Source organism: Agelaius tricolor, unplaced genomic scaffold, assembly GCF_023055355.1.
Source record: "Agelaius tricolor isolate 1412-34295 unplaced genomic scaffold, bAgeTri1.0.p SCAF_4, whole genome shotgun sequence".
Taxonomy (NCBI): domain Eukaryota; kingdom Metazoa; phylum Chordata; class Aves; order Passeriformes; family Icteridae; genus Agelaius; species Agelaius tricolor.
This window is the reverse complement of record NW_027269264.1, coordinates 28,875,391-28,899,881: the sequence shown is the minus strand read 5'-3', so window position 1 is coordinate 28,899,881 and position 24,491 is coordinate 28,875,391. Positions and strand designations below refer to the sequence as shown.

At 34.0% G+C, this 24,491-nt stretch overlaps 1 protein-coding gene across 38 annotated transcripts in view; it reads right to left on the bottom strand.

Annotated features, from left to right (window-relative positions):
• PTPRD (protein tyrosine phosphatase receptor type D) overlaps positions 1-24,491 on the bottom strand; it is a 1,154,223-nt gene that overhangs the window by 755,024 nt on the left and 374,708 nt on the right. The gene's annotated exons all lie outside the window — the stretch shown is intronic.

The window sequence follows — 24,491 nt, the reverse complement described above, 5'->3', positions numbered from 1 at the left end:
ATATGGGAACCCACATAAATTAAACACATAACTGCATGGATAAAAAGCCTGACTAGTTGCCTAAACCATTGTGAAACTGTATTACAAATCTTTGATAGAAAAATGAGTTTTTTCTTAAGAAAAACCCCTTACACTGTCATACATCATTTGTAACTATTTGAATGAAGCTTATTCCTCTATGGAAATCTGACACTAACTGTGTATTAAATAAATTATTGAAATCAATAAAAGAGAAAACAAGAATTAAAACACACAAAATTACTGTCTGTACCTGTATACATATATATGTCTGAGGACATGTATGTTTTAAGAAAATAAAGCCAACAAAATAAAACAAAGTAATAGCAGCAAGAAGAGCAACAAAAAATGACAACTCCAAAACTCAGAAAAACTTTTCACATTATGATTTTTCCTTTGAAGATGGTACCTCTTATTTTGTAGGATTTTGACCTGCACCAAGCACCAAAAATGCTATCCTGGAAATTTTCAAGTTTTCTCCTCCTAATTTTTCCAAAGAGATTTTAGATGTCTCGTGTCTGAATTATTTGTTTAGTGTACTACGTTTTAATATTAAAAAATTAATCTAAAAATTAGGTGACTGTTTAAGCTATTTTCTGGAGATAAAATTCTCACTAGAGGTTCTAAGGAATGCTTTTGCTTGTATGGAATGCTTCTGCGAAGCCTGCTATCATGAAGTAGAGAAGAAAATACATTTAGAAGTACTACTTTAATTAGTACAGAATTTAAGCAACGCATACCAAAAATTTTGAAGTTAAGTGTAAAAGGATAAGTGATATAACCTAAACAGCAAAAAAAAAAAAAACTTTAAAATTGCTGTTAACCAAGAAACTTATAATGAGTTATTTTGATTTATGGTCTCTATTTTCATTTTACAAAAGTAATCTATAATAATACAAACACAAAGCTTTGCCTCTGCTTTATTAAGTAGTATGTGTAACATTTAATGACTTTAAAAATGGAAAAAATCCTCAATATTTGGTTAATGTAGCAGATCGTTTACTTAAGACTAGCACAAGGTGAAATTTAAATGACTTTCAAGTAGGGAGATACAGTTCTATTGCTTCTCCACTCTATTTGGCTTTGGATTGAGTATTCTGATGTTGAAAATTCCAGTGGAGAGGTATAACTTCTAGTATTATAAATATGACATAATACAGCTATTACTTTCTAACCTTTAGATAGGCAAAGTGATAATTTCAAATAGATTCTATCAGAATAAATGAATGTGACTTTGTATTGACTAAAGTCTTTGAGCTGAGTGTACAGAACAGTTCAATTTTTACTTTGAGAGTTTAGCTTTATTTGATTGTGTAAAGAATATGCTACATGCATAAAATATGCTTTCCAGGTGGAAAGAATGGCTGAAGATTATTTGTTCACTGTGGTTTAATAAGCCACTTTTATTCCAGAGACTGCTGATCTCTCAATGGAGCAATTGGCTGAATACTTTTAAGAAAAAGTTCAATCAGGCCTGGTGTAATGCCTACATACTGAAGAGAGCTAGGCAGAAAAAGCCTGTGGCCCTAAATATAAGAGATGCTGGCTAGCACAAACCCAGAGAAGAAAAGAGAAGGACCAAAATGCTCTCTCACAAACTAGCACACAAAAATGTCAAGGTAGCACAGTTCAGTTGCTCAGAAGAAACTAAAAAATCCTAAGCTATATGAAAGAAAGAAGATACTTACTGTTAGGAACCATGTAGGCTGCCAATCTCATCACTATTTACCTCTGTAATATATAATTAGTACCTGAACTCAAAATGTTATTTGTGACAAACCTCGTATAATCATGAGTTATGTAAAGACTGTTAAACTTTGGGGATATATGTAATCACCAAATGAGAGACACCAGTATAGTATATTCATAAATCTTGAACATGTCTTTATAAAGCCAGTGGTGACTTAATTTCATGCACTTCACAGAGGGTAAAACCAGAAGGTGCATAACTTTGACATAGTTAAACTTTAGGTTTTCCAAACTGAATTAAAATAGCAAATATGGCCTGGGAAAGGGGAAGATATTGAAGGAAAACTAAAACATAAATTCAGAGGGCATTTCTTGAATTCTCTGCTCATTAATAGTTTCTAGTTGTTGAAAAAATACCTTTTGTATACAGAAATATTTTCATTTGTGTGTGGGTTTTTTGTTTATTTTCTAATTAAAAAGAAAAAAAAAACAACCTCCAAACCTTTTAAACTGAGAAACCTGTGAAATAATAAAGCACTGTTTCCAAAATTAAAACTAAAGCATAGTTTAGTTTTAGGTGGGGCTATTAGAAATGGATAGAGAATCCTACTTACAGAGCATGCTGAGAAGATAGTTATTAGATACCTTATTTTCAGCTGTCTTCACTGACCAGACCAGTCCCCAGGAATCTCTGGTCCAGGAAACCAGGGTAAAGAAATGTTGGAAAGAAGACTTTCCCTTGGTCCAGGGGGATTGTGTTAGAGTCAGGAAAATTTGGCATCCACAAATCTGTGGGGCCTGGTGGGAGGGATGGGGATACTGAGCAGGATGGCATACATGTGCTTCTCTTTGAAAGGTTGTAGCTACCAGGAGAGGTGCCTGAGGGCTGGAAGATAGCAAATGTTACCCTGGTCTTCCAAAAGGGCATGAAGGATCCAGAAAACTACCAGCCAGTCAGCCTCACATGAATCCCTGGAAATGTAATAAAGTGCATCTTTGTGAATGTCAAATCTATCCATCTTCTATGATGAGAAGATGATCAGGAGTAGTCTGCATGGATTCAGTAAATGTAAGTAATATTTGAACAGCCTGATTATCTTCCATGTAGCAACACCTGGATAGACGATGGGAGAGCAGTGGATATTGTCTACCTCAACTTCAGCAAGGCTTTCGACACTGTCTCTCACAACATCCTCACAAACAAACTCAGGAAGTGTGGATGAGGTGAGTGGACAGGGAGGTGGATTAAGAATGAACTGAATGGGGAATCCCAGGGGGTTGTAATCAGTAGGGTAGGGTCTGGCTGGAGGCCTGTCGCTGGTGGTGTCCCCAAGGTTCAATACTGATCAAGTATTGCTTAACTTGTTCATCAATAATTTGGATGAAGGGGCAGATATCTCCTCAGCAAGTTTGCCATCCATGAGCCAGCAGTGTGTCCTGGTGGCCAAGAAGATCATTGGTATCCTGGGGTGCATTAAGAAAAGCACTGCCAGCAGGTTCAGGGATGTGATCCTGCCCTTCTACTCAGCCCTGCTGAGGCCACATCAGGACTTCTGTGTCGAGTTCTGGACTCCTCAATACCAAAGAGACATGGACCTCCTGGATCTAGTCTAGCAGAAAACAACAAAGATGATTAAGGGACCTGGAGCATGTTGTCTTATGAGGAAAGGCTGGGAGAGTTGGGCTTGCTCAGCCTCAAGGAGAGAAAATGAGAGGGGTCCTTATCATTGTGTGTAAGTACCTGAAGTGAGGGTGTCAAGAGGATGGATCCAGGCTCTGCTCAGTGATTGCAAGCAACAGGACAAGAGGCAATGGGCAGAAACTGATACAAAGAAAGTTCCACCTGATTATCAGGAAGAACTTTACTGTGTGGTAGTATTTTACTTTCCTATGATAACCTGCTGTGCTCTCTTTCAACCTGATCCATTTTGTGACTCTGTAATATGACACAAAAATGGTTTATTAAAAAAAAAATTAAACTGCGCCAAAATTAGATGGTATTATTTGCTGCTAAATTATTGTCCTTTTTTGTGCATGAAAATCACGTTCTTATTGACTTCAGAGATAGTGGTAGCAGCCAAAAATTTACATTTCATTGAGATCTTATAGTTAGTGAAAATTTTAATGCTTTCTACTGATAAAAAGTTCCTGTTTTTTTCTTCAAGGTAATTCTTATTAATATTTGTGAAAGTTCCCAGTTTAACAGAATTATTCCTCTGTAGTAGCACAGAACTCAGTACCTGATGCTTAGCTGGCTGCTGAAGAGACAACCTATAAATTTGAGTAGAAGAATTTTATAATATTTTATACTTTTTTTCCCATTTACCAGAGAAACCAAATTCATAAGTTCTCTCATGAACTCTCATGAGTTCATGAGACTATTGATTTTTCTAGACTGGAATAGTAAATACAGGAAATTTCACTTGTGACAACACATAGAGATACCTCAGAGAAGCCTTTTGCTAGGAATAAAAATGGTGGGTGAAAATTTGGCTAATAGAATAAATTCCAACAGAACAAATGTGGTCATTTCAGTGTGACTATTTCAGACACTGAAAAAAGTCCTAGCAAATGATAATTAGGATAGTATTCGACTGGGGACATAAAGTGGCCAGTTTCTTATATAAAACCATACTTCAGAATCTGTATTTTTATATGTATTTTTATATGTGTTTTCTTATCCTGAAGTCCAGTTCTGTGTTCAGTAGTACAGTAGGGAGCAAAATGTTTTTCAAGATTTTTCATTAGAAGATGTGAGGGCAGTGCCTATTACTAACACTCTCAGAACTCACAACATTGCCAACACTCAGAAGCCCAAATTATGTCATTCCTTTAGTCTAGATATCTGTCATCAGAGCTTGCCACAAAAAATCAAATACTTCACTTTCATGTGCACACTAAACAAATATCACCAGCATAAATCTGAATAATATGGTAATTAAAGTCCATTTAGTGAATTACAGTACAAAAATACAGCTGAAAAGAGCTGTATATTATTGTAAACTGTTTGTCCATACTTTAAACCATAGTTGCATTGTCTCTAAAACATCTAAAGCATCTGGAAAGGATATTTTAACAAACTTGAAAAAATAATCTTATCAAATATTATATTAGAAGAATGTAAGGAATCAATACATGGCTTTTCAGCAGCTGTCAAAAACATGGGAGCCAAGAATGAAGTACCCAAAATAGCTATAGAGGACTAAATCCATGGCTACATTTCTCTTTTGGACATGTGAGACAATATTTTTGTGGTGGTGGTTTTGATTTTTTGTTTGTTTGTTTGTTTTTCTTTGTTTCTTTAACTTTGTTTCCCCCCCTGTAAACTATAAACAAAATTCACAGAATTATTGTTGATTTGGATTTGAAGCAATAATTTAGAGATATAGCACTTCTTTTATAGCTGTTCTTGCTGAGGGGTTGTTGGTATTCTTGTTACCTCTCCTTTCTATATGAGAATACTCAATATTTTCCCTGAATAGAAATAATTTGATTTAGTGTTTAAGAAAGTGAATCAACATACTTCCCTTGTTAGCTCATTAATTATAACAGTTCCGAAAACTGGTCTTGTCAGCAAATCAGCTTCAGAAATCTTGCACTTGGAGACAAACAAGATCTCTAGTCACCATGCAACCAACATGAAAGATTTTACAGTGCCATTCACTTTTGCTCAAGAGATGATGCATGACACATGTAGAAATGGATTATTTCTGAGCTTTCTAATTTCTAACAAGTACATTGTAGAGGAAAACTTATTGATTCAGATATATAAAATACTGGAAACTAATCCTAACTCATTATGCTATAGCAGCATCAGTCTGCTTGTATAGAATATAAATTGCTGAGGGTTGCTCAATGAGAACTTCCCTCAGTTCTATCAACACATTTAGGTGAATCCTCTCCAGACCTGTTGACTCGCATCCATCTAAGTGGTGTAGCAGGCCACGGACCATTTTCCCAAGGATTACTTGGGGTTCATTCTGCCCATTATCCCTGTCTTCCAGCTCAGGGGTCTGGGTACCCCCAGAACAACTCATCTGACTATTAAAGACTGGGGCAAAAAAGCGTGAAGTACCTCAGTCTTTTCCACATGCTTTGTCAGTATGCTTCACTCCAGACCAAGTAATAGATGAAGAATTTCTTTAGCCCTTATTTTGTTATAGAATTATAGAAGCAGTTTTGATTATCTTTCACAACAATAGTCGTATGAAGTTTTAGTTGGGGTTTAGCACTTCTAACTTGGTCCTTGCATAATCTCGTACTTGTCCTCCTGAGTTACCTGCCACTTCCTCCACAGGTCATACACTCATTTTGCCCCCTGAGTTCCACGCAAAGCTCTCTGTCAGACCCAGGGTACTCTTCCTCCCATCTAACTCATCTTTTGGCAAATGGGGATGACCTTCTCCTGCATCTTTAGGAATTATTTCTTGGAAAATGGCCTTTCTGGACTCAGGAGTGCCTCACAAAGGATTCTGTCAGCCAGTATGCTAAACAGGCTAAAGTCTGCTCTCTGAGAGTCTAAGGTGGCAGCAGACTATACCCATGACACACATCCTGCCATCTCTATTGTATTGTTCAAGAAGGAAATACATGTGGCCAGTTAAGACTTTTTTGTATAATGCAAGATCATCTTTACACAGGAATTGATGATTTGACATTCCAGGATCCTTTTCTTCAGTTTGTCTCTAGCTGCTTCTATGTAAGTAAAAAAAAGAAAATATGTCACTTAGGTAGAGCAAATTTATGTGCTTAGTTAAAAGCACTTTCATATTTTGCAACACTTTCAAAAGGCAAAAATGCAACTAGCATCCTGAGTAAAGAACCTCCAAACACAACAAATATACAAACAGTTTAAATCTATAGTGCCAATCAAGCTGAGATTCATATTTTATGGAAGGTAAGTTTTAAAATACAAGTCTCAAAAAATTTCCAAGATTTTTTTTTTCCAAAGGCTGGACTTCACTGCCTCTGATAACTATTATACTTGACATGGATATTCTGTTCTAACAGTATCTTGTATACAATATTCAAAAATTAAAATGCTCAGATATGTTATTTATAGGATTTATACAAAGAATTTTACTATTTTTATAATGCTCTTGTAAAATCTGTATTTCTCATAACTATTTGCATTGTTAATTTGCTGATTTTATATGTATCCTACAATATAATTATGCCTATACATATGATTGTTTCATGTAAAAAATTGCTAGTTTGCTGATTCTGTATATTATGTATATGTGTATAACATAATATTTAGACATAGACATAATATATAGACATATATATATTCATATATATGTATATTTATATAAAAATAAAAATAATTTGCATATATATTGACCAATGCTTTTAGCTGAAGGAGGAATGGGGACACTATAGGAGTGTACAGCTTTTGACAGATAATTACATATAAGAGAAAAGCTCCCCTTTATTTGGATAGAAAGTAGGTACAATTATGCAAAAGTCTTTTGGCTTTGCAAGCAACTGAAAATCTAGTAGATAATTAGGAGAACAAGATTGTTTGCATTACAGTGGGTGGAAACAATTATTGCTACAATGATGAACCATTTCTTTTGGATTACCAGATGTTTAATTTATAAGAAAGAGATGAGAACACATGAACTTCTTGATATTGTAATTTGTAACACTCCCAGAGAAGAATGTATATATTCCAGGATACACACAAAAGCCCCCAAAGCTAATGGCAGGAGCACCCATTTGTTGAAGAGTGAAAGGTTTGGGTTTGTTTGGTTTGGATTTGAGTTGTTCCTGTAGATGAATCTTCACTTGTCATGGAAAGCTTCTCAAACTGCAGCTTTACGAAGACAGAATGAAGAAAAAATTCTCATTTACTCTGAATTTCAGTACTCCTTTCAGTCTGTGCACTTTTATGAAATTAATATCTTCCATAAACATATTAATTTTAAGCCTTGTGTAAAAGTTAGATAGTGATAAGGAACAGACAGCTATGAAAATTAATTAATGACAATTTGAAAATGCATTCTGAGACAAAAGGATATCTTCCCTGTTCTAGGAAGAGGTGTTATAATCCAGATTCCACATAAGGCAAATTCAGTGAAACCTATTAAAATCCCAAACCTTGTATTTTGAAATTTCCTACTTGCTGTGATCAATGGAATTTAGCTATATTTAACCTATAAAACACAGCACACACAAATGGGATCTAGACGACTTTATAGTAACATGTATTAATATAAAAAAAAAAATTCAAACTGGGTAAAATATCAAAAATGTTACCATTCCATTTAGGTTTGTTATTCATCTAGTGAAATTGTATGTGATAATACATAGAAATGCTAGAGCTAGGCAATGCATCATGTCCTTAAGCTGTGGATGTGGATGTCTGTCTTGGAGTGTTATATTCACACTTGGTGGATGTAACTTTTGTATCTGGGCAGTTCTGGACTTCAGAATCTTTATCTCTATTTGTCAGCTTAGAGTCCACCAATGCACAAAATCAGAAATAAACATTGACTGTTTCATCACAGCACACACTTGACAGCTGATTTTATGAACTTTAAGCACCAGGAATCAAGTATTGGCAGTACAGCAACATCACTATAATCCTGTTGTGACAGAAGAGCTGAGTCTCAAATCCTCTCACATGCTAGATCTGCAAATATGAATGTGCGAAACAGAGGTCAAAATACTACATAAATTCTGTTTCCTTTTACTGAAGATCCAAAAGCATTTTTTACTCAAAGGGTAGGACTGGGATATTCAGTATGTAATTAGGTAGCGTGTTATAGATCTATATTTCTTTTACAAATAGAACAAAGGAAGAATAATCCACATTTCTGTGATGTGAAATTTCAGAGGGTTTTGTAGCACAAAACCAGCAGGTGGTAGACACCAAAATGCTAAAGTATGTGATGCCACAGGCTTCTATGTTGGCTGTGATTAAGATCTTGAGAATGATGAAACAATAAAATTAGTACAACCTTTGAATGACCCCAAGTACAGCGATATAAGTGATACATTTCACCTGCATTTAATTTATATATGCTTGACATTTTCACTAGCTCAAAACAAATCATACTATCTTCAGTCATTATCTTAAACAGAATTAGACATCTGGTGTCTGGACTACTTATGACTGATTGTAATAGACTGCACTAAGACATGTCCTTTTAGGGCATAGTTACCTCAGCACTTCCTCTGGTAGCAAAACTGATTCAAGGAACTTCTTTTTGTGCCTACCCAGAGATAAATATTCCTGCCTCTATGACATGATTAATGTCCCCCATCTACTGTGTTGACACAAGTATTTTTAAACCATTGGACAAACAGATTTACATAAATGATGCTGTTCACAAGAAATGGGACATACCTGCTGTCAGAGCTTCTACTAACCAAAATAGTTATTGTCTACACAATCTTGGTGGGACCAGAAGACTTCCTAAAATTTGAATAACAACAGCTTTGAAATTCTTAACTGAATGACTTCTTCAGGAAAGAAGTGGGGAGAGGATGCAGGAGTTAAAAGAAAAGGCCGAATTCAGTGACACACACTAGAGGCTAAGGCCCATGCTGAAAATTCCCAGTTTCCTTCACTGCAGTGTTGTTGACTTGTTGGTCCTTGAAAATTCTCTATAGCATGACTGGAAATAGATACCAGGATTACACCTGAAATACGTCTGGAATTGTGCATCACAAGTATCTTGCTGTATAGCTGTTCACCATTTGCAAGTACACATGCTGATCCAGACCTGCCTGAGTGCTGTGCTAAGCACATTATCGCTGAGGCCTTCATGGGCCTTGCCAGTTTTGCATAGGCTGTGCAGGATGTGTAAAAGGTTAACTACAGTCACCCATTTAGGAACCTTACAGGCATGATGAAAAAAGTCCGTACCAGAGGGCCAGCAGTTGAGCTGCTTTTCAGGAAGCCAACTGCCCAGGAGCTTTCATTTCCTAGAACTACTTATCTCAGCACAAAAATGAAAACCACAAAGGAACCATATATAATATTGACTGATACTATAAACTCTGATGTTCATTCCCAAATCATCCATTACAAACAGACATCAGAGAGATGGAAATTAAAAAGCAACTCTTGTTGTTGAGGGTTGTCTTGGTCTTTTTTTTTTTTTGTTATCTCTTTTTTTTTTTCTTCTTTTCTTTTTCTCAGTTTATTTCAATGCTCCAGTTTTAGTATTTTTCTTAATGATTTTCTGACTAAACAAACTCCTTAATCCAAACAAAATCTCAAAACCTCAGAACCTGTCAGTGTCAAATTTCCTGAGGCTCCAGCTAGCTAGAGGCAGAAACATCTTGCAGCAACTTTTATGAGTGTATGCTGCATATAAAATGGGGCTTATATTTCTGAATAAAATCGGCTATAATGGAGGAGAAATCTTAAAGTGGAAGAGCATGTTGATAATTTTCAGAATTATTGTACTGAATTTTGGTATTGACTTTTAAAGTTCTAATCCTTGCTTCTGTGATTACTATTTACTTAGAATCGCATAAATAAAAGGTAAATTTTTTGAATTTTTTGTAATAAGAGTTCCAGGAGGGCTAGCCTTCACTTGCTACAGTATAAGAAGTTAACAACACAGTTAACAGCACCGCCATCTCTTTTATCAAGAATGTGGACAATTATTTTAAATATATTATTTTCTTGTAGATTTTCTTGTTTTTGTGTTGTTTCCTTGAGACAGCTTTCTTAGACACCTGCTGTAAGTGTTTTTATATACAAAGTAGTATAAGACCATACCTGTTTAACTGGTAACTTCTAACTGGAAGTAGATCCAATCTAAGAGGTGAATGACTCATTTTTATTTTTAGCAACTTTTTTTCAGCTCACTTCCATTCCAGCTGATTATATCCAGCTCAGTTGTATCGAATCAATTACTTTTCTAGTTTTGGGGCTTTTTGTGCTTTTAGTTTAGTAGTGTTTTAACATTGCACAAAACTACTTCCGTTTTTTTTTTTTTAATTTAAGTTAATAAAATAAAATATACATTTAAAGAACATAAGTGGAAAAAAGGGTCCTCCTATCTAAGGACTTCTCTTTACAGACTGATAAACAAGCAACTCAGTTCAAAGCTGACTCACAAAAGATGCTGGTGAGAAGAAAGTGGAACATTGTGGAGAATATATTATTAAAAAATTGTTGTTATTATTGTCCCATTTTTTTTGTTATCATTCCTTATACAGAATATCACCATATAACATCTTAATCCAAAAGAGAAGAGTGTTCTGGACAGCCTAACAAGTGGTGAATTGTGACCTGGCAGCCAGGAGGACCAGTAATATCCTGCAGTACATCAGGCACAGCATCACCAGCCAGTCAATTTCTCTCTGTGATGTAAGAAATAAGTGTTTTAATGCATGATAAACAATTAGAATTATCAGATTTTTGCCATGTTTTTGCCCTCCAGCTGGGAGATGGTAACCACAGTAATGCCTCAATAGGCAAGGGCGAATTTATGTGAAAAGATCAGTTGGACTGGGGGACAAACAAAAGATAAATCAGTCATTTGTGATAGTGAAGATGTGCCAAAAATAATTACATGCTGCACAGTACAAGACATCAATAGCAGTTATGAATGTAAGTATTTCTGAGATTATGCATATTCTTTTCCCATCACCCCTACGTAACACATATGCACAAACGAGATACAGGAAGTCTAACCAGACAGAACCAATCATGATTTTCCTGTCAACAGCACTAAGAGATAAAACAAAAAGCAGAAATATACATGAGAACAATTAAAAGTGGACCAGAGTGGGCAAGACCAAAATCCTTCTGGGAACCTTTAGCTGCCAAAAATTCCCTCTTCATTACTTTGAAGAGTGTGAATATAGTCTTCAGGCTAACACCAGTGAAAAAAAGTCATAATCACTTTTTTAAATTCCAAAATATTTCTCCCAAACTAGTAGATATAGAACCGGTGTGCTTGTGCACCCTTTTACACTCAGAAGAGTCTGAAGACAGTGATGTGGATGTGAGTTTTCAGAGAGTTCTCAGAGAGTGCTCAGAAAGTATTGCATTTTATCTCATGCAAGAAATAATCCTATTAAATCTTCCTGCCTGCAAAACCTGTAAAAACATTAATTCATTTTACCTTTCAAAATAAAATCTTAATTTCTTAGCCAACCCTTTATTCAGTAAAAATTTCCTCCTCTTCCTTTAGTAACCAAGTTTGTACCTTTTATTTCTGAAAGATTGCCTTCATGCCAGTGTAAATATTTACATACAAAAATGATAGAAAATAATCTAAGTAGAACAGAACTTTGGAGTTTATTGCTCTTGAATTACATCAAGGAGGAAGTAAGCCAGTGCTTCGACATGAAAATGGGCAATTGACCATCTTTGGCTTTCTTCCAGGAGTGCTGTTATACATGCTCCTTCACTCCAAAGAAGGAGGACAAAGTTGGTCAGGGATAATGTTCACTTCTACCTTGTGAGTGGCTGCATTCAGTTATTGCACAAAGTGATCTGGTATTACAATGCCTTTGAAGTAGATCTTCAAACTCTGACTGATACAGAAACAGGGTTCCTGTCTGCATCTTTTTCAGCAATACTATTTCTTAGGTACTGAATTATCTATCTACTCATTTTAAGGAGGCATTCTAGAACAAAACTAGGATTTATGTTTTCACAACTGAATAACCTGACCTAAAAAATACATGTACTCAGGCTGGCTTAATAACTTATGAGCACTAAAACATATTATGACTTTTAATGCAATTACAATGCAATTACAGAAGACTTTTTAAAACTATTTTTTTCCTTTAAATGGCACAGCAAGACCTTTATCATATCGAAGAAATCAATGAAAATGAAGTCACTTAAATCAGGGCAAACCTTGCAAATATGGAAAGGAAAGAAAACCCATAGAAAGTTCATGCTTCCCTCAATTTCCATCTTGTTCTGTTATCCCAAACATGCCATATAGATTTAGCCCAGATATTTCTCCACCACAATAGTGGTGTGTTTACTAGTTTACCTGTATGAGTGTAAACTCCAGAGAGCAAACATGAGAGCAAACTCCAGAGAACCAAAGACTCATAGATAGGTTTATACTGGAAGGGATCTTAAAGACCATCTAAAGAAGTTTGATTTCTGCTTTCAAACCCAAGATAAAAATCTAAGATGAAAAAAATTTAAAAAATTCACATCATAGGAAGTAAAATATTTAGAAGCTATGCAACCTAATAAAAAGTTTAAAAGGTCCTTAGTATGGGGTGATATACAAACACATATTTAGAAAATTTTTTAAACCCCTATAAAACTTTTGATGTACTATGTATTTCCTAGGACAACAACTGATTCTGATTTTTAAAGCCTTCATTACATATAATTTAAGAAAGAAGACAAGGTGGTATAGCAACATATAAAGTGACAGAACACTTTATGTGATGAAACTGAGATATCAGACATCTTAATATTAGAGAGAATATTTTGTATCAGCATATCAAATATGTACTTGTTCAGGCAATTTTTACATTCAGAGCATTCTTTCCATTCTATGTAATAATAAAAGAAAATTTCTCACTCCTTGTCTGATTATGACATTACCTTTTATATAAAGCAAAGGCTTTATTAAGTTCTGACAGCACAAAAATAATTAATTGTTTATTTCAATTAAATAGAAGGTTCAGACCTTAAACCTTGTAATATAAACTGTGCAAACATAAAAACAATTTAATCTGTAAATTATTTCCTGGGATAAAAATTCATACAGCAAAATATCATATTGTGAAATTACTAAACCTGTGCATTATTTCTTGAATAATATTTTGTTTAATTTGCCTTTTTGCCCCCTAGATGCACAGGCTTAGATAACTGTAATGATTTCCATTGACATAAAAAACAACCAAAAATTAATACATTAATCCCTATTCCTAATACTCTACATTTAATGCAATGATCTGGGTTTCTTCTGTGAAAGATTCCCAGTGTGTTATATTGTCCCTGACATTTATTTCTTCTGTATTTTATCACTATATTATTATCTAATGTGGGCAATTTCCCATTGTAGTGCAATATTACATCTAATATCTTTATTTTATTCTCAGAATTTTCATGTTCAGTGCCCTGAGGCAGACTCAGCCTTGCATAATTCAAAACAACTTCACACCACTTACAGTAAATGGTCCATGCAGGAATGTTTGCTTTTCTTATCTGTCCTTTCCCCTTCCTCACAGAAGATTTTTAAACCTTGTTTGAATTGTCTTTCATCAATTAATGGCAAAAAAGTTAAAGTGACATCAACTGATTATCGAAAAACAATGAAAAATTGTTAAAAACTGGAAAGTACGGAAAATTAGATTTATCTGTCAGTGTTCTGCAAATAACTGATTTCCATGTTATCACTTTCATTCTCCACAAACATTCAAGTGGGAAAGCCTCTTACACCAAGTGAAGTTCCCCCACAATCAGTTTGGCAGGCCTAAATCAGAAGATGTAGATTTTGTTCTTGATTGTATAAATTAAAAAAAAAAATCTGTAGAACTTTGTATTAGGACTTCTTGGAAGAGTTGAAATGAAAACTTTTGCCTGATTAGTAAGAGAAAAATATTCCTAAAAAGGCATGCAAAAAGGAAGAAGGATATGAAACCTCTCAAAGTCTGACCAAAACAGGAAATTAAATACAGTAATAAAAGGTACAACATGAAGTATAGATTAGCTGAACTATGCGAAGCTTTCAAAAAAAGTCAATAACAAATCAGATATTGTTTACAATTAAAGTAATTTTAAAGAAATGAATGAATTAGTGTTACTGCTCAGTAATGCTATTGCTCATGGCAATCCAGGGGCTAGTATGCACTGAATAATGCTGAAGAATGTAATTCAGCAGGCCTATTCCATATCTGACTGCATGTGGCTGTAAAGAAAACTTTGAAGTTAGACTTTCCGTTTGTTCACTCATTAAAGAGCTTTTTTTCTACATTATATTTCTTTAAATTTTACTTTGAAATAGAATCAGTTTAAATAAAAGAAAAATACTGTGGTTCAGAAATTAATGCTATTAACTGAGCAAATAATATAACCAAGTCAATTTTCCACTTTCATTTTCTTCTTCATGTTCACTTAGATTTCTAAGATTGATCTTTTTATATAAATATCATGGATAAACCTTCACACTAACACAAGTGCTAGATCAGAAATCATGTTACAAAGGTTGCTGTAACTATAGATAAATTTGCAGACAACACTGCAAAACCTCCCCTAATTTACAGACTGAATTAAACAGACAAAATATCTTATTAAATATTTTCTATTTTGTCTCTGAATTTCGATCTATCTCAAGCACCTACACCTGAATTCCACCATTACTATTAGGAGTAAAAAGGAGGGTATTTTCTAGATCTGAGCAATCATTAGCAAGGCTAAAAAAAAAGGGAAATAAGGAGGAAAAATAGGAAATTCCACACCAATTGGTGGATCATTAGATGTAAGTAAGACTTGGAAATGTTCTAAAGTTCTTGGAGAAACACCTTGGAAAAACACAGTTTGATTTAGGATTTTTACACAGGTAGGAAAGACCATGCTTAAGTACACAGCATGCTTTGAAATATTTCTGGTTTTATAGATAAGAGAAATTCTCCAGTTTCTGTAAAGTTACTCTTTTAAGTGCATCTGAAAAAGTTTCCTGCAAAAAAGTGAACCGTTAACACAAATATTACCGCATGTAGGAAAATGAACAAAAAGAGCAAAAATATATTCTAGTGTATATTATGTACCATCATTCTCTTTGAATTCCCCCAACAATATAAGATTATATAACATTAAAAAAAACCACTGTGGAATCTTTTCTACTCAGTTCCTACCCTCCATTGTTGAATAGCTCAAAAGTGAAGATAATATTCTAGGAGGAACTTACATTTTTAAGATGTGTCAAAAAAGAGAAAATTCTCTCTTTGAATTAAAAAAAAAAATAAACAAATCTTCCATTTTATTAGCTATTTCTGTAAGTAAGAGATGAATGTTCACATTCCATTACATTGTCTCTTATTTCTGTATTTTGTAGTGAACTCCTAGGCACAAAAACTTTCCTCCAGTATTTATTTCTTCAAAGTCTTCTATGTTTCTGTAGACTATAAGAGGACTAAACCAACATGGTAATAACCTACATTTCATGTGTGCCTTTGTAGTATGGAGGGAAAGGCTGATGAGGGGTTGTCATGTTAAGGACATTTCCCTGTCCATCCATCCAGGAATTACTCTGTCAGTCTGTCTCACACCCCTGAGCTGGGACTACACCACTTCACAGCTACACCCCACTCCTCACACAGTCAGCTCAACCCCAGGTTTCCTACAGAAGAGTCTAAAGTGTCCAGATCCCTAAAATAATTTAATTATGGTAAAATAACAAAATAGCAGCTTGAGCAGGGTGCCTCCAGGGAGGGACTCTGAGAAAAGGAATCCCTGGGCTTTCATACCCTCAGTCTGTGCAATGAAGGTCCTGCTCTAACAGCTGAGTGTCCAGTCACCTGGATGGTGCCAGAAGTCCCTGCATGTCTTTTTGTGCAAAGGGTCAGCAGTTCACTGACCTCCTCTTGCCTGGAACTCCCAGCCCCCAGATCTGAACCTGCAGCTCAGTCAGCAGCTTGCAAACTGCACCAAATGTATTCCTCAGCAGCCCTCAAATGGTAATCTGAAATAGCCCTTAATATTCTGTTTCATATAATGGCAATCCAAATTAGGTTTCCCAGATTTGTACGGGATCCCAAATGGTGATGGTTTATTCCTTAAATACAGATGTTATTGTTTATGATAGAGAAAATTTTGAAATAATTACCTCACATTTGGCCATAGGTCAGTAATTCTCTCCCTTTTATGTTTTAAGATCTACAGGTAGCCCTTTATAATGGTAAAAAATTTTAATATTTCAACAATATTTCAAGTCCTTTGGATAAGATGAGTATTAGCATAGCCCTCTAAAATGCAGCAAAGTCATGATGCATCATTCTGCTAAGGTAGTTAGAATTATAAATCCTGCTTCATTGAAGTAGAATAGAAATTTACAAGAAAAAATGATAATTTCCTGAGAGGCAAAAATTGCATTTATATTAATAATTCATTATTTTGAAAAAATAAAATTAGTTTCTACCTGTAAGTCAAAACAAGTGTTTTTGTTTTTGTTTGGATAGTTCACTTTCCCCTCATTCCTCTAAAAGCTCAGCTCCCTGAGAGGATGGTTCTTCTGTACTTGTAAGTGTACTGCAGGGTTTCTTTGGCAGCAATGCTTATAATCAATGGGAAAAAAAGTGTTTTTAAGCCCCTAAGCAGAAACAGTCAGAAGGAGGACTAGCACAGAGGAATCCACCAGACAAAGAATTCTAGTGGGCTGCTGGGTGAGAAGGATTTAACTGGAATATTTAGCAGTGTGGAAATTTATGGGACTGATCTGCAGGTCTATGGCTCATTAGAAAACAGATAAAAGCCTTGCTGAAAGGACATAAGTCTCATTTATCAGAGTCCTAGAGGGAATGACAAACAAGTAAAGAGGTGGACACACTCCTATTCAGCTGTCAGAGGGGCCAGGTTCTGAGGATATTCTTATCTGCTCTGGGAAAATAAAAGTGGGCAAAAAAAAATCTGCTGACATCCTTTTCATTTAGTACCCAAGAGAATTGTGGTAAACCAGAGGATGGAAGATCCTTGTAAGTCTTCCCTTTCAGAAACTAAGAGAAAAAGACAGCTTATCAGTTAAAAAATAAATAACATATAATCCTGGTTCTCAAAATACTAGACATCTTCTGAGAGCCTGAATTCTGACACTTTAAAGATTTTTTTTCCATTTTATTTTTGCATTATCCTTACATTAAGAGGTACAATTGAATTAAAAACATTCTCTACATACAAACAACATCAAAAGAACAGCAATTTATAAGTATCTTTCTAATAATCCTCTTTCTGAACACCATTTTGTGTTTTTTCCAAAATGCAGAATCTACAAAGGAAGGATCTACATGTTTCACTTACTAGTGGGGTGTCAAAAGAAAGAATATCAGTTAAGTATCTGCCTCATATCTTAATTTTCACTTTCAGAATGAAATCCTAAACTGATTTTTCTTGGTAAGATTATGTCGTATTAAACACAATATTTTGTGTTTTTATAATATAATATGGTCTCTGTAGGACTAGATACTGAAAAATAGAAATACTAGAAAAGCCTGTTTTTTATTCATTCAGGGCAAAAAGAAACCTAAAGAAAAGCCCCATGGCATTTAGTTCATGCTTTTAGTTCATTTGGTGATTTAAACTACATTTACACCTCTGTCTTTTTTTCACTCCTCTTAAAAATTGCAATAGTCTTTAGCTTTACTGGGATTTATTTCCCATAAGTAAATTCAAAGTAGGTATTATAATGACATAAATAGAAAAAGTTTTAATTTCCAAAACTTATTAAAAATCTGTCTCTAAAAAAAAAAAGAAAAAAATGTTTGAAGTTCAAATGAAAGACAATATCTGAATAAAACTAATCCCCAGGAGAATCCATGGCACCTGCCAGACTCTGTAAAGGTTTTATAAATGTTGTCTTCTGCAAAGTTGACTGCAAACATCATAAGGCCTTTGGTAAATATGTATACCAGCCTTTTTGTTTGAGCAGAAAAATTGAGCTTCCTGCCATTATGATTATAAAATAGAGAAGATTATTTCATGGGTTTTTTTAATATTTGATTAGAGGTGTCTCTTTTTTTTCTTGGGATTGAGTTTCAAATCACACAGAGAATGAAGTGTTTGAAAATAGTCTTCCTTAGTAATACAAGACTGGCAAAACAAACCATTTAGAAGCCATTCATGAGTAAACATACAGAAACACTAATGCTGGAAAATAAAAAATTTGACTGTCTGATCCACAATACAGAATGACAAGGAAAAATTCTGCACTACACGAAAATAATACTGTTTATATTGCATAATGTAAAATGTTTATCTCTTTGGCAGAGGCAAAATACCACATTTTGTGTGTCTCCAATTATCTACTGATAACTGTATCAAATTAATTTTATCTGATGATTATTTCAAGTATTGTGCTCGTAGAATTTCCTTCTTTTTTAAAACAACACCAGAATAATAAAAAAGAAAATCTTATAAAAAATCTGCAAAACAGCACAGAACTTAAAATAAGCATAATTATCTTCTGTGGGATCTAAAGCAAATGCTATGGTACTTATGCAAACATCATCATTACGAGAGAACTTTTACACTTACCTCACTTTACTTTCTTGCTGTTGTTGCCATATTACAGATTGAAACTACTGTTTGGACAATAACTATATTGTCTTACTTTTCTTCATAATACCTTACTAATTTTTTTATCTTTTAATGCACTTTGAACATGGAGACTCAGATGCAGGCCTTTAGTACGTCAGAGAAAGATTTTTATCCAGATAAAAGCATTTGATTTTTTCATCTGATCTCCTCATATCCAAACTTCAGAGATATTTCCGTCAGTGTTAAAATTTACAGAATTGGAGTTTTGGCCCTAACTTACAACAAGAAATGTCAGAACACATTTCAGTAACAACGTTCTGAATATTAAGAAAAGAAAAGAGTGAGCAAACAGTAGTAACTTTTGCTGCAGACAAGCACTTGACCGCTGGCCTCAAGGACCAAACAATGCTGCAACATCTCTCTCTTCCAGGACATGACACAGAAGCCATCTGAGGGAAGCTACTCCACCTCTCATTTACTGACCTCAGACATTAATTATGTATAAGAGGAAAAAATTTTTTGTCATGGGTTTTCTCTACATTTGTCTTGACAGTATAAGAATGAAAATGGCAATTGCATTTAATGCCAATAGTTTCAGTTTGTTAATTCAGAAATTTACCTTTAGTACCAACCATTGATCCACACTGAATTACACATTACTGCCATCTCACTATCAATCCTCTGCAATGTGGTAAAGGTAAATAATGAAACAATTAACAGAAACTCTGTGAAGCCATCATAACTGTAAAAGCTGAGATTAACCTTGTATGCAAGCTTATAACTTTGCCCTAAATTGCAAAACTGAGAAAGCTCAAACCCAAATGTATTACTTTTTTCTTATTTTTACAAAGTAAATGTCTGATAAAGGCTGCAAAGTGAAAACAGCCCTTTGAGAAAGAGGCCTAAGACATTTGACAATAGATGGATTTTTATACAGCTGAAAAATGATATTTATAATGAATTTAGTAACACTTGACATGTAAGTTTAGTAGATACTCTTGAGCTAGTTTCACTGCTGCCATTTCATCTCTCCTGATGAAATGAAGAAATTGGTGCATTGATCAGTTTGAAAGATGACTAGGATTCTTATGTGGACAGCAGCAGATCATATGTAAAAGGAAGCTGTGCAGGAGATACATTATTCATGATGCAATTATAAAATCTCATATCCTAGAGCAATGGTAACTGTCTATAGACCTCTAAACTTACATTTTACAAAAATACTACAACTTTAAAACCTTGTGCTGAGTTTCCTGACATATATTACAAAGCATTTAGGTACTTGTTCCAGTTAGTTAATACACTGAAATAATTCCCTTTGTCTTTTCAGAAAGGTAGGTTTCCACCCTACAGCTGAAAATATTGGTTATTCCCACTCTAAATACCTGGGCAGTATTGGTTGGTTCTGCCCTCTGGGAGATTCACTTGTTCTTTTCAGAAAATATAAGTGGCCTGATTATTTTATACTTTTTTTCATTTATCTTGTGCTATTTTGTGTAAAAAAAAAGTGAGGTTCTCTGCTGAGATTCCATGGGGCATGTAATCTTTGTAAATTGTTAGTCTTTAGAAAGCAAACTACTTTTGCCAGTGAAATGAACAGACATTAAAGTATCTAAAACAAAAGCCTTGCTAATTTTTCAGGACCTTAATATAACAAAGGGCTAGGATTTCTCAGTGACTTTTAAACACTCAAGGAGAAAAAAGAATTATTCAAAGGCAAGAACATATATGTAGACTGGTGTTTTTCTACCTGTTTTTTTTTGCCACTAATTTAAGCCATATGCTGCATAGTCATTCTATAAGACTATAAAATTGTTCTCAGTTTGTATACATGTACTTTTATTTTTTCTTTAATATTTAGGTGGGATGTAGATGTGTTTTGCTCAGTTTTTAGCACATTTCAGGTTGAAGTGTTGTTCTCTTGTATCCTTTGTTTTCACTTAGAAATAATTTACAGTTTACTATTTACAGTTATTTAAATACCATTTACAGTTTACTATTATTTTGACTAAAATAAATAGAAAGGACTAAAATATTAGCAAATTCTGTTTAGTTAAGGAACATGTAACATATAAAACTGTGAAAGAATCCAGAAATTTGTGAAGAGAATACTAGAAAATCTGCTGTACGGAGAGACAGACAAAGAACTGAAAAATATTTATCTCTACAGACTCAAAGATCATATAATTTGCTCCGTTCATTACTTACATGTACATACACTGGACCTCATATCAAAATAGAGCAGCTGAAGAAGAATATTGTAAGAATTCTGCTGGAAATCATATGAACATCAAGGTCTCATTGCATATTAACACTGAAATATTCTTTTAAAGCACTTTGAAGCCTAAGGAACACAATTTTTATCTTCCTAAGGTACAGATTCTGAAGCATGATGATACAACAAATGCTGTCATATGATTTAATTAACACCAATTATAATAGAATCTGTTCAATCTGGTTTTTGATTAGTAATACAGATTTAGTTACATTTCAATCAGAAAAATCATCTTTTCATATGATTGTGTCAAAATTGTGGAGACTTTACCACTTCTAACTTCTTTTTGTATGAACCAATTTTTGTGTCATAGGTTTCTTTTTAATTTATTTCCTTAATTCTATCTCTGATTCTTTTTCTTGAAGTTTATTTTAGCATACAAGACTTTTCAAAAAATATCAATCTGAAAGTCATCAATATAACATTATTTTTGTTATGTTTCTTTGAAACACACAGTGTAATAAAGACATGAATAAAGCCAGTAATCTGCAAATTATTACTAACATTACAAAATTTTAATATATAATTGTTTAATATTTTTAGTAACTGTATTATTGCATAGAAGAATTGAATTGACAACTTCAACCTTTACTTGCAAAAAAGAACATAGTTATTCTCCTTTGCAGCCAAATACTTCTGCTGGCAATTCAGAGAAAAGAAATGGGTGAAGAGGTTTCGTAATCCAACTTTTTAAAAATGTTTAATTGACTTTGGACAATGATTTAGTTATATCAGAAGAATAATAAAGTTAAAAGAGAGACTTTTCTGTCTATTTGCACATGTTGCATTTCTAGGAATCTCTTATTAATAACATTTTTAGAGATCTAGATTGATTTAATGACAAGAAACAGATTTTATCCATATAATAAAGGGATGTTTATAAACTTAGCCCTAGCCTTCCCCCTATGACTAGCCACCCTCCTAACAGGACTGCAAAACCAACCCTCTGCCTCACTAAGCCACCTCCTGCCAGAAGGCACTCCCGCCCCACTAATTCCCACCCTAATCCTAATCGAAACAACAAGCGTAGTTATTCGTCCATTATTCGTCCATAGCACTGAGTGTATGCCTAACAGATCAACAGTTAGAGTTTTTTCAGTGTCTTCAAATTTTTGAAAAATTTATTTAAAACACTAAACAAAATAATTTCTAAAATGAAAATATACCTATTTCCAAACACTATAATTCAGGCATTTTTCAAAGATCCACATTATCCGTAAGTCAGTGTTTAAGGGACCTTAATATTAGTCTGATAGGTTAAGAAATATTTAAAGTTCATGATAAACATTTGTCATTTGAAAGAACAATACAGAATCAGCTGAAAAATAAATTTTACTTCCCTCAGACTAACAAGACTTTCCTATTATTTCTCCAGAAAAAGACAAGACTTCATTTTCAAAGGAAGTTCATAATTGTGTTTCTGATATCCTAGGATATTTTTTTTATAATCATTCTTGCAAATATTAAAGAATTTATACAGACATAATTAAAAACATGTTTAGTTTGTTAATGTGCTTTGCATTTAAGTGCAGTCCAGGATTAATCCGGTGAGCTACAATTGTGCAAAAATTATCACACACCTGCTAACATAATGTTAGCTTTATTCTGTAATCTCAATTTGGTCTGAAAATGTTTGTTCTAATGGCACCTCTGCTGGCATGAAATAGTAGTCTGCAAGTTAGTGAATCTGTTTTTCACCTGGTAGTATCAGTAAACATGATGCTTAGGGACATGGTTTAGTGGTGGAATCAGCAGTGCTAGATTAATGGACGCGATGATTTTAAGATTTTAACATTAGCATTTCTAATATAATGTTTCTATGATTCTATTTTATGATTCTATGAATGGAGCTGCAGTTTGTATCTAGAATGGGTAAAGAATTTTAATGCATTTTGAATCAAAATATTGGTTTTAGGACATAACACTCACATCTTACTGTTCAATATCCCTTTTTCCTCCTATTTGGTTAGAAGTATATTGCTAGTGTTGCTTGCAACCATATGAAGTCAACTGCATGCATAGTTTTCTGTATGAAAATATCCTAACTTAGGAAAACATCAGTTCTCCATTTGATCTCTAAATGTGTTGTTCAGACACTTCACGTGAATGATTCATTATATTTTGCAACATAATATCTTCAAGACTAGAAAATGGCATTTTCTTTTCTTGTCTTGTTTCCTCCCATTACAACATTATTTCTGACCATCTAGTGGCATTATCAAGACACAACATGGAGTACTGAAAAACAGCTCCAGAATAAAAATACATTTATTTATTGAGTATGATACGAATAACTCAGTAGGCCTGAAATCAGTGTAGCTACAATATTGAGAATCATATGCCAGATGTCTCTTAGAGTGCTCTGAAAGTATACTGTATTCTCACAAAACACATCAAAGGAAAGGAAAAATGAAACTCATTAATTGAGGTAATAAAGATTTATGTTCAAGCAGTGAGGTGATGAAAATTAATACCACTGTGCTGAACAGAACGGAACTGTGACAATTGAAATGAATTGAAGATATACCTCAAGTGATTTCTGTGGCTTTAGGAGATTGCTTTTAAATTTGGGGAAAAGAAAAATGAAAGATTCTCCCAGGAGCTAGCACAGATGATCTTTTCCCAGTATTGCTCATTCCTTTGCCCCTTTGCATCTTCTTCTGTGTGTGCAGTGAAACAAGACTCATTTTCCTGTCTAGAAAACTTCTGTTTCTTTAGGGACTGGGATTAGTCTTTGCTCTAAATCCAAGTCCTAAACTCACCAAACCAAAGGCAAAATTCCAGGTGTGTTCATCTTCTCTGTTAAACTTCAGGATTGTAGTAACTTTATTATTTCCAAACAGACTTTATGGTATCTTTAGCATATAGAAATATATATATAGAATAAGCATATATAGAATATATATATATTCTATATATATATAATATATATATTTATATATATATTCTATATATAGAATAAGCATATAGAAATAGCAGCCAGCATTATAATGCAGCATGGTAGTAGTATTCCATACTACAAACATTGCACAAATTTTGCTCTTGAATAACAGCATGATGGGTTCTTTACTTGAAAAAAAACAAAAAACAACAACTTGCTGCTGGCAATTCCCTCCATATCAAGCAGTTAACAGATTTCTGCTCAAGCTATGCCATTGAATCTCTGGCATCTGAACCTGTTATTGGGATAAAGGAAAACTATATAAAACCAAACAATAAAAAGTAAAACAATACAAAAATTGGACAGAAAAATGTTTCCATTTAAAGCTCACTAAGTATGCCATGTGTCTGAGAGAGAGAGATCTAAAT